Raw genomic sequence first — 9,657 nt, forward strand, 5'->3', positions numbered from 1 at the left:
ATTTACATTGATTAGCCTTCAAGTAAGTAGTGGAAATTTATTTATATACACAAATCATTGTCAATACCCTGCCACAAGGATATCATATAAGACTTTTGATATGTGACCACTATTCAAGGGTAACAATTTGGGCTGCTTAATTTTCTTGCTCATTGTTTTCTAATCCTTTTTCTCTTGACAAGTTGTAGGAAAAAAAGTGAGAATAATTAATTAATTGCCCCCAGAAAACCATTTTGAAGTAAAAAGTTTGCATCTAGATAATTAATTTGACAGTGAAGCCATTTTCCATAGAGTACGAATAATTTCCTCCTCTTCATTCTCAACTGATTTGACAGAGACTGGCAGATGAACAATAAGAAAGACCAGAAAATTATCCCATTTTTCTCTACTTCATATGCAAACACTCGAGAAGCCTATTTAAAATCTCCACCTAAGGACAGAAACAATGTCAATTGAAATGAATGGGAACACTGAGATCTTTACTTCAAAAAGATTAAGAGTCTGTCAAGGGTAATTCTGATAGTTCACATTCGTAGACAGTTGCTTAGAATATAATACATTTCCCTACAGTAGGAAAAGTAGAAACACAAAGCCTGCTTCAGACACTCATGGAGCCCATGGAAAGTATGGAAGGGCCAGGCCAGCATCCAGCGCTAATCCACATCCTCTAACGAAACAGAGCCTCGGCTTCTCTGAAGAGGGGCACGTAGGCAGAGCTTGCAGCCGAGAAGCCGAGTCAGCAGCAGGTTGTCTGCGCCACAGAGCTCTGCCTGATGGGACACTGATGAGGGCTGGCAGGAGGAAGCAGCAGGCAGTGCAGAGAAGCAGATTAGGACAGTCTGGCATAGCACAATTACCAAAGATGTGTTAATCATTCTCTCTTCATTCTTCCTCACAGTCCTGGGCAGTCCACACATATTAGCACACCGATTTTAGCAAAGATAATTTAGTTTCAGAAATACCTAATTTACAACTAACCTGTGGGGGAATTTGCCTTAACACTTCATTCAATCCTCCACATTTCCGTATGAAGTATTGTCATTACCACTTACATAGTGAAAGAAACTGCAACACAGGAGGTGCCATGCTCAATTAATAAACAAGATTGAATCTAGCTCTATTGCCCATCTTATGCAATATGTTAACAATGCTGATTTCTCCCCAAATGACAACTTTTCCCTCTTCCTCAGACCCAAATTTTCTTTTCTCTAAGAAGACTTATCTGGATCTATATCTAGATGTGTAGGGTATCAGGATTGTATAAAATAGCTCTCCTTTCTTTCTGCCATGTTCCTGGAAGGGTCTTTTAGCTCCTTTTATGTGTTTTCTGACAGTTTCCTAATAGGTACAACTATTTGAAAAATAGCTAACATTTGTAATGCTTGCATTTTGTCAGGCACTGTTTAAGGTTATATTTTCACTCTTATAATCCCCACGATAAACTTACTATTACCTCTGTTTTCCAGATGAAAAAAACAGAGGCACAGAGACTCATGCCCAGGGTCATGGAGAAAGTATAGAGTAGACCTAGGTCTCAAAACAAGGCTGTTTATCATCTGAAGTCCTTCATCTTGATCCTTGTACCATGCTGATCTTAGGTTCGCATTCATTTTGCCAGTGCTGAGAGACTTCATTATTCTGTTCATACTGGTCTTGTCCATGTGAGTGTATGTTTAATTGATTCTAAAGACATAGCTGATCTTATATCCACTTCCCCCAAATTAAATGTGTACATTTGGGTTCCAAAAGTTTGTTCACAATTAATGTTGTGAATCACTGACAAATATTTCCCAAATAGCGCCTCCTCTATGTGGCCTAAATTGAGTAACCAATTCAAAATTGCAATGGGCCCTCCCAACCATCACACTCCTTATTCAATCCCTTTACCTATGAATGAGTTTTCCAAGGTTGTCGTAAAGACCGCAAAGATGATGGCTTAAAACAACAAAAATGCCTTTGCTCAGTCGTGGAGGCCAGAATTCTGAAATCCGGATGTCAGAAGGGCTATGTTTCCTCTGCAACATCTAGGAGGGAAGAATCTTTTGCCTCTTCTGGCGTCCAGTGGTTCCAGGTGTTTCTTGACTTGTGGCTGCATAGTGCCCATCTCTGCTCTGCCTTCACATGGCTTTCTCATATGTGTGTCTCTGTGTCACAAATCTCTTTCTGCCCTCTGTATGACTCTTACAGGGACATCTGCCATGGGATTTAGGGGTTGCCTTAAATCCAGTATGATTTCATTGTGAGATCTTAATTTTATCTACAAAAGCCTTTTTTCCAAATAAGGTCAAATATGAAAACACAGTTTCCAGGGGTTAGACCTTGGGCAAGTCTTGTATATAATTTTTGTTTTTGCACAGCACACATTTTCTATCAGTTATGATTTGCTTATTTTCTGGAGTTATTGTGTAATGTTTGTCTCTCTTTGATAGACTGTGAACTCTGCAAGTCAAGAATCCCTATCTATTTTGTATACTGACAAATCTCAAGTTTCTAAACTAAAATCTGTTTTCATAGATGTTTAGAAAAGATGTTTTAGTGATACTATCAAAATACAGGTGTGCAAACCTTCCTGAAAATCTGTTCAGAAGGTCGTTTTTTTTTCTTTTCAAAGTAGTTCATACTTCTGTCATCTAAATCTATGTATTCTCAACATTTGGAACCACAAAATATTGATTATGCTCTGTGATTTCTCCCCCTAATCTTGATATTGGTGGGCATTCAGTCACAAAACAGGAGTTGAAGCTCTAGTTACATAGAATATTTAGAAATTTTCTAAGACAATTATGTTTATCAATTCTAGAAATATTAATGAACATTTTATTATGTATCAAATTCTGTTTAATACATAATTTGGTTCTAGGACAAAGTAGAGGATGGTGCAGGCCTGTCATCAGGATATAACGCTCCACTGAAAGCAAATAAATAATTAGAAGTTTTCAAAGTCATCTTATAAGAGTTTTGGCTCATGATCAACAAGGGTTTATGCAGGAACCTGGCTATAGGTCTGGAAAAGCTCTGATCCTGCCTCTTACTAGTGTTGTTCTTCATTCGATCGTGAAGTGAATGAGTGAAGACTTCAGAATTAAGGAGTTTTACTGCCTTAACCTCTATGTAAAGAGTGCTTTAGTGTTAGAGCATAACTTCTTAGCCACATTCTTTTGGAAACCATTTGCAAAAACCATTTTCTGCTGAAACCTCAGCTAACCTCTGAGAACTCAGACTAGTCTAACTATGAACCTGCAGTTATAATTTTATATACAGTCATGCATTCATTCAAAAATATTTGTTAAGCACCTGCGATGTGTCATGTATTGTTCCAGAGAACAAAGTAGATAACATTATTGCTTTAAATGATCTCACATTATATTAGGAGACAAAAGGAAGCCAGAAAAATAAATGACTTATACAGTATTTATTTATCTAGTAATAAGTGCTGAGGAGAATTATAAGCAGCGCTGTGAGAGGTTAGGAAGTGTGAAATGTGATAGGAGAATGCTGCAATTTTAGTTCTGATGGACAAGTAAGTCACCTATTTTCTCTTTATAATATTTTTGAAATAGAGAAAATTAGGATTTTCCACTGATTTTGTTTAATAATATTAAAATCTGGAAATTCTATTAGAAGGCTGTGGAAGTAAAACAAATTTAACTATAATTACTGATCCAAGAAAAATCCTAAATTTGAGGATGCTGTATATGATATGTTAAAAACATATTATTCAGCAACAATTACCATGGCAAAGCACTTTTTCAAAATGCCATTGCAATGTGTTTTTTGAGTAAATCACTGGAATCAAGGTGGTTCATGCTAGCTACTTGAAATGATAAGCATGCAAGCTCATTTGTATTAATTCACAGATGAGAAGAGATTTTGGAGGCAGATGAACTTATTTCAAGGTGATTTTATGCTATATCCTATTGACAAAGATGGAAAATGCTCTGAAAAATGGAAAAATCAGATCCATGAGCCAAGCAAGGATTTCCATTTCCACCAATTTCATCCATTTAAAATACCTTAGAGGCATTTGTTGACAATGTTAAATCAAAGCAATGACCAAAAAGAGATGTTGAATAGTGCTTTTTCAAGTAGAAAATGACAGTTTCATTATGAGTATTTATTTTGTCACAATAATTTACAATTACTTTCTCAGAAAACAACAAACATATCTGTTATTTTCAAAAGACTCCACTCATATGCAATTGCGAAATGCGTTTAATAAACACTCATTAAGACCTCAGTGTGTGAGCTTTACTGGCAGTTTTAGGAAAGACAGAAAAAATAAAAATGATGTTCCTTTGTTTCAATAACTATCCAAATCTGGTTGGAGTGGCAAAAAATATGTTTCAGCATAATAACTGTTTAGTTTTTAAACTTTTCTGATGCAGAATATCCATGCTTTTCTGCACACCTATCTAAGTGTACAAACTGATTTTCACCAACTGAAAACACCCATGTCATCAACATGCATATTGAAAAACATTATCAGCACCCAAGAGCCAACTTGTGCTCTTTCCCTCACCAAGTGTAACCATTACCCTGATTTCTAACATTATCTATTAGCTTTGCATGAATTTGTTATATAAATTGAATCACGCAGTATATATGCCTTTGCATCTGGTATCAATATTTTGACACTTATCTATGAGATTTAGACATAACAATGGGTATAGTTCTAGATTTTTTATCCTCAAAATTGTAATGCTATATAGTGTTCCCTTGTATGAACACATCAACATTTTCATAATTCATCTAGTTGTGTGTTTTTTTGCATGGTGACATAGGCTCCTGTTTGGGCTATTGCAAAGGGTACCACTGTGATGATTCTAACTCATATCTTTTGATGAATATATTAATAAATTTCGTATAGGTTTATACCTAAGGAGAAATCACTGCATTATTTGTATGAATAAATACAGCTTTAACAGACATTGCCAAACAGTTTTACAAAAGAAGTTATACCAGTTACACTACCACCTGTATTGTGTTCGTGAGTCAGTTGTTCCAGATCCTTGCCAATACTCAGTAATTTCCTGCCATTTTTATTTTACCATTCATTCTAGTGATAATACATTGGGATTTTAATTTGCATTATCTGTCCCCTTCTAGACCACCTGACCACCAAAGGGAATATGGGATTAAAGAACTGATTGGGTGGCATGGTCTTAGAAAAGACTCCTCTATTTCATGTTAGTTCCTTAAATTACCTGGTAAGTGTTGTTAAAGCAGTATGTCCATTCCAGTACAAGATTGAATGGCACTAATTTAGATCAAGTTTTACATTTAAACAACACAGAATCAGAAAAAGCAAGCCTCCTTTGTTTTGCTATTTGCTTGTCTTAGTGGGTGTAATTCTCCCCTAGTGTTTATGCTAATGTCTTACCCTCTCTTCTGAGTCTCACATTTTCTTTTTCTTTATTTGGTGTTCAGAAGTCAGTTCACTTATGAATTCATGCTTATTTATTTTTGTTTCTTGCTCTCACCTCTCTCCCTGAATTATGTCTTTTCTACCACTTATTGGGACATAAAATACAAAGTATGGTACAAAATATTCACGGCATGAATGAAAACATGTAGAAAGGAATGGATGAATGAATAATAGCATTCACACACATGGTTTCATTTACCGCTTGTAAGCTGATGCTCAGAGCATTAGACTATATATACCTTAGTCATCTTTTCTGAATATGTAAATGCTATATAATGTTATCCTTCATTTTGATATCTTAAAATAAACTCAAACTTTAAAATGGTTTATTTCCCCCATTAAAAAAATCATTTTCTTTCAATTTAAACGTCTCAAATATACCTAAATTATGAAAATTATTGTTTTCCCATTAAAATATATGTTCTTTTTGTAAATTTAGAAAATGGAAGAAAATGAAAAGAAGGAACTTAACATGCTCAAACTGGGAGTCACTCTCCCCTCTTTCTCTTTGCCATCTTGTTCCTCTTTTCTTGTTTCCTCACTGAGAATGGATCCACTATTCTTTGAATTAATGAGTCAAGAAATTTAAGGATGATCCTGTATTTTTCTTCTCTCTTAAAAGGAGTACTAAAAAATTACCATATGCTTTTAATTCTCACATAGATTTCACTCCCTCTTCCTTCTCTATCACAGTCTTAGAATTCAAGGTTGTATCATTTTTCTTCTGGCCCACAATAAATCAGTCTTATCTATAAGACTCATTTTATCTATAAGACTCATCTTTCCTATAACAGATTATCTCCTTAAACTTGTCTAATCGAATCTATCTTCACTATTATCTGAAGTATTATTTCTTCCCTAAATCATAATCCTACGCAAAATCCTTTAATGTGCTGCATTTCCTTCAGGATAAATTCTTACCTCTTTCCTACTAGATTATTTTTAATAGGGACCCTCCTATCTTTCTAAATAACGAACTATTTCCAGATCTGTAACTTCAAGACCATTCCACAGACTCTTTCTTCGTGATAAACCAACAATTCAGCCTTAGATAACTCCTAGTTAGCCTTCATGACTTCAACAACATCATCTCTACTACATTCCCCAATAAGATTGATTCCTGCTTCTGTCTTTTCTTAACATCCTGACCAAACCTTTATTCTTAAATTATTTTCTAATTTTTGTCTCCATTTCTCAGCTAGTTTTGATGTCAGTTATAATAGCACAATGTTTGTCACATCATCGACATACAACAAATGAACAAATGTTGAATGAATGCTGTCTGAGTTTTAAAGAAGACATCAACATCTGTCAGAACTCTCCCAGACTGATGCTTCATACTTTTAGCTTAAGACATTTGAGACCCACTATTTTCAAGTATGATTATTTTCAAGATTCAGTTGAAAGTTTATAGATTTGGCCTGCAGTTATGGTTTGCTGTGATATATATGACCTCAGGGATTTCAATTAAACTCCTTTAATCTCACCTTTTCTTCCATAAAATAGGAGTGTTTGACTTCAAGGTATTTTCTCACTCTTAAATAAAACAAAACAAATTAACAAGCAGAAAAACATACTACCTTCCTAAAAATACCAATTAAAGAAGTTTAAATTGATACACACATGCACATATTTTCTTCTTCAGCATAATAGGGGATGGAAAGGCTTGAAAGCATGGTTTACCTAGATGATGGAAAAGATTCAAGAATAATGGAGATTTCCAGGGGGGAGAATAGTATATTTTTGAAGAGTCAAAATCAAAGATATTTTTTGGGAGGATTGCATCCAGCATCCAGGTGGAATCTGACCCTCCTCTTGACATAGAGGTGCAATGGACACAACCAATCCAATGTCCACATAGAAGAGGTGGCATTGGATTGGGAAAAGTGGACATAATGGACAAAGGGTATGGGGAAAGGCAGGAAGAGATGAGAGGTGGAGGCGTCTTCGGGACATGGAGCTGCCCTGGATGGTGCTTCAGAGGTAATCACCGGACATTGTAAATCCTCACAGGGCCCACTTGATGGAATAGAGGAGAGTATGGGCCATGATGTGAACCAATGTATATGAGGTGCAGAGGTGCCCAAAGATGTACTTACCAAATCCAATGGATGTGTCATGATGATGGGAACGAGTGTTGTTGGGGGGGGAGAGGGGGGGTGGGGGGGTGGGGTTGAATGGGACCTCACATATATATTTTTAATGTAATATTATTACAAAGTCAATAAAAAATAAAAAAATTAAAAAAAAAATCAAAGATATTTTTATCATTTTTATATTTTTTCTACGCAAATTACTTCCAAGGTCAAGGGTTTGAACTCAAGCTTTCTTTAAAGATTTTTACTCTCTGGATTATGGTCATTTAACTAATTTTTCTTCCATTTTAACATATGTGCAAGCTGTATTTTCTATGAAGCAAAGGCTTTTGTTTCCCTTTTTTTGATAATGGATAGAATCCACCAACTTTAGCTTGGATTTAGGATATGACAAACATGTTTAGGGATTATGTTATCAGCAAAATCAATTTGAAAGTATATATTGGACAAGGTAGAGTTGTGAAACTCAGACAAATTATCTAAGAGTGCCATGAATTACTTGCTCATTTCCAATCTCAAGATGTTAGAGTATATCTTGAGATAGAGACTGAATTTGGATGGGGTTGGAGATTTGGAGGACTCTGGCCTAGCACTAACTAGACCAAAGAGGAGTGGATGTAGCTCAGGGGTTTGAGGACTGGCTTCCTATATATGAAGTCCTGGGTTCAATCCCCTGCCCTTGTACCTAAAAAAAAAAAAAATTAAGACAACAAACAAAAAGCCTCATGCATTAATGTTCTGCATTCAACGTGGAATTTAGCCAAGTTTTGCTGTTTGGTTTTTTGTTAAATAATACTGGCTTAGAAACAAAAACATAGGGAAAAAAAAAAACTTTATAAAAAAAGAACAAAGCTACTGTAATAAAAAAAAATCACAACTGCTGTTGGTTAGAAGTTGTTTTAATTTCCTGGATTCTAAAGCAAAAATTATGCAATGTGTTGGTTTAACAACAGCAGTTTATTGGCTGATGGTGGTGAGTTTAAGAGAAGTTCAAAATCAAGGGGTCATAAAGGTGATGTTTTTTCCCAGGACTATTGTCTTTTGCCACTGGCGTCAGCATTGACTTTTCTGTCCTATTTACAAGAGTTCACACTTCTGGGAATGGATTAAGTTTAAGAACATGTTTTTCCAGCTCCAAGCCACCAGACAAGTAAATCTCCTTTGGCTCTACCATAAACTTGCCCCCATGCTAATCCCATTGTTGATGTCTGGGTCCAGTAAGATCCTGGGCTCTAACTGAAAAAAAAGAGCATCAGTTTATTTCTCCAAATGGATAGTCGATTGCCAAATGCCAGTCTTTGAGCATATGCTCAATAGGCATTCTGTGAGTGTTGCATGTGTTAGCATTTGTAGGACTTTTTGGGTCTGCTCAGGGCTCTGCCACTGAATGTTTTGGTCTCGCACTGTGACCCAGATTGACTGCGCAGGCACCATCTGGATGAGACACTGTGGCAAAGCACGCACCTGCAAGTTACATTTATGTTTGCTTTTCATTGGTCAAAGAGACAGAAACTGGAAGGTAAGGTAGTAGGAGATACACAAAAGTATGCCACAAACTACATATAGAAATAATCAACAAAAAATGCAAAAAAGAATCATTAGTTCTCTTTGGCATTTTATAGCTAGCCTTCTATAACTCTTAGAATATATTGAAATTCCTGAATATAATCATACAGTATGTAGTCTTTTGAATCTGGCTTTATTTGTTGAACATGTTTAATGAAAGTCATCATATTCCTGAGTGTAGTTTTATGTCCTTTTTAATTCATTGCAATATAACATCTGACTGTATGAATTTCCATAATTTATGAATCTCTTTTCCTGATGATGGATATTTAGGTGGTTTCCTTTTTGGTGATATCACCCTTAGTATTGTTATAAACCTTTATGTACAAATATTTTGGTGAACATATATGAGTATTTCTATAGATATATGACCTGGAGTGGGATAGTTGGTCATAGGTTGTATGTATGCTCACCTTTGTAGATACTGCCAAAGGCTTTTTCAAAAAATGTGCACCAATTCACTCCTACTTTATCAGTGCCTGATAGTACCAATTGCTCCATATCTTTTTCAAAATTTACTATTACCCATTTTATTTTGTTCCATATTAGCTGATGCATAATAATATTACA

This window comes from Dasypus novemcinctus, chromosome 15 (genome assembly GCF_030445035.2).
Source record: "Dasypus novemcinctus isolate mDasNov1 chromosome 15, mDasNov1.1.hap2, whole genome shotgun sequence".
Classification (NCBI taxonomy): Eukaryota; Metazoa; Chordata; class Mammalia; order Cingulata; family Dasypodidae; genus Dasypus; species Dasypus novemcinctus.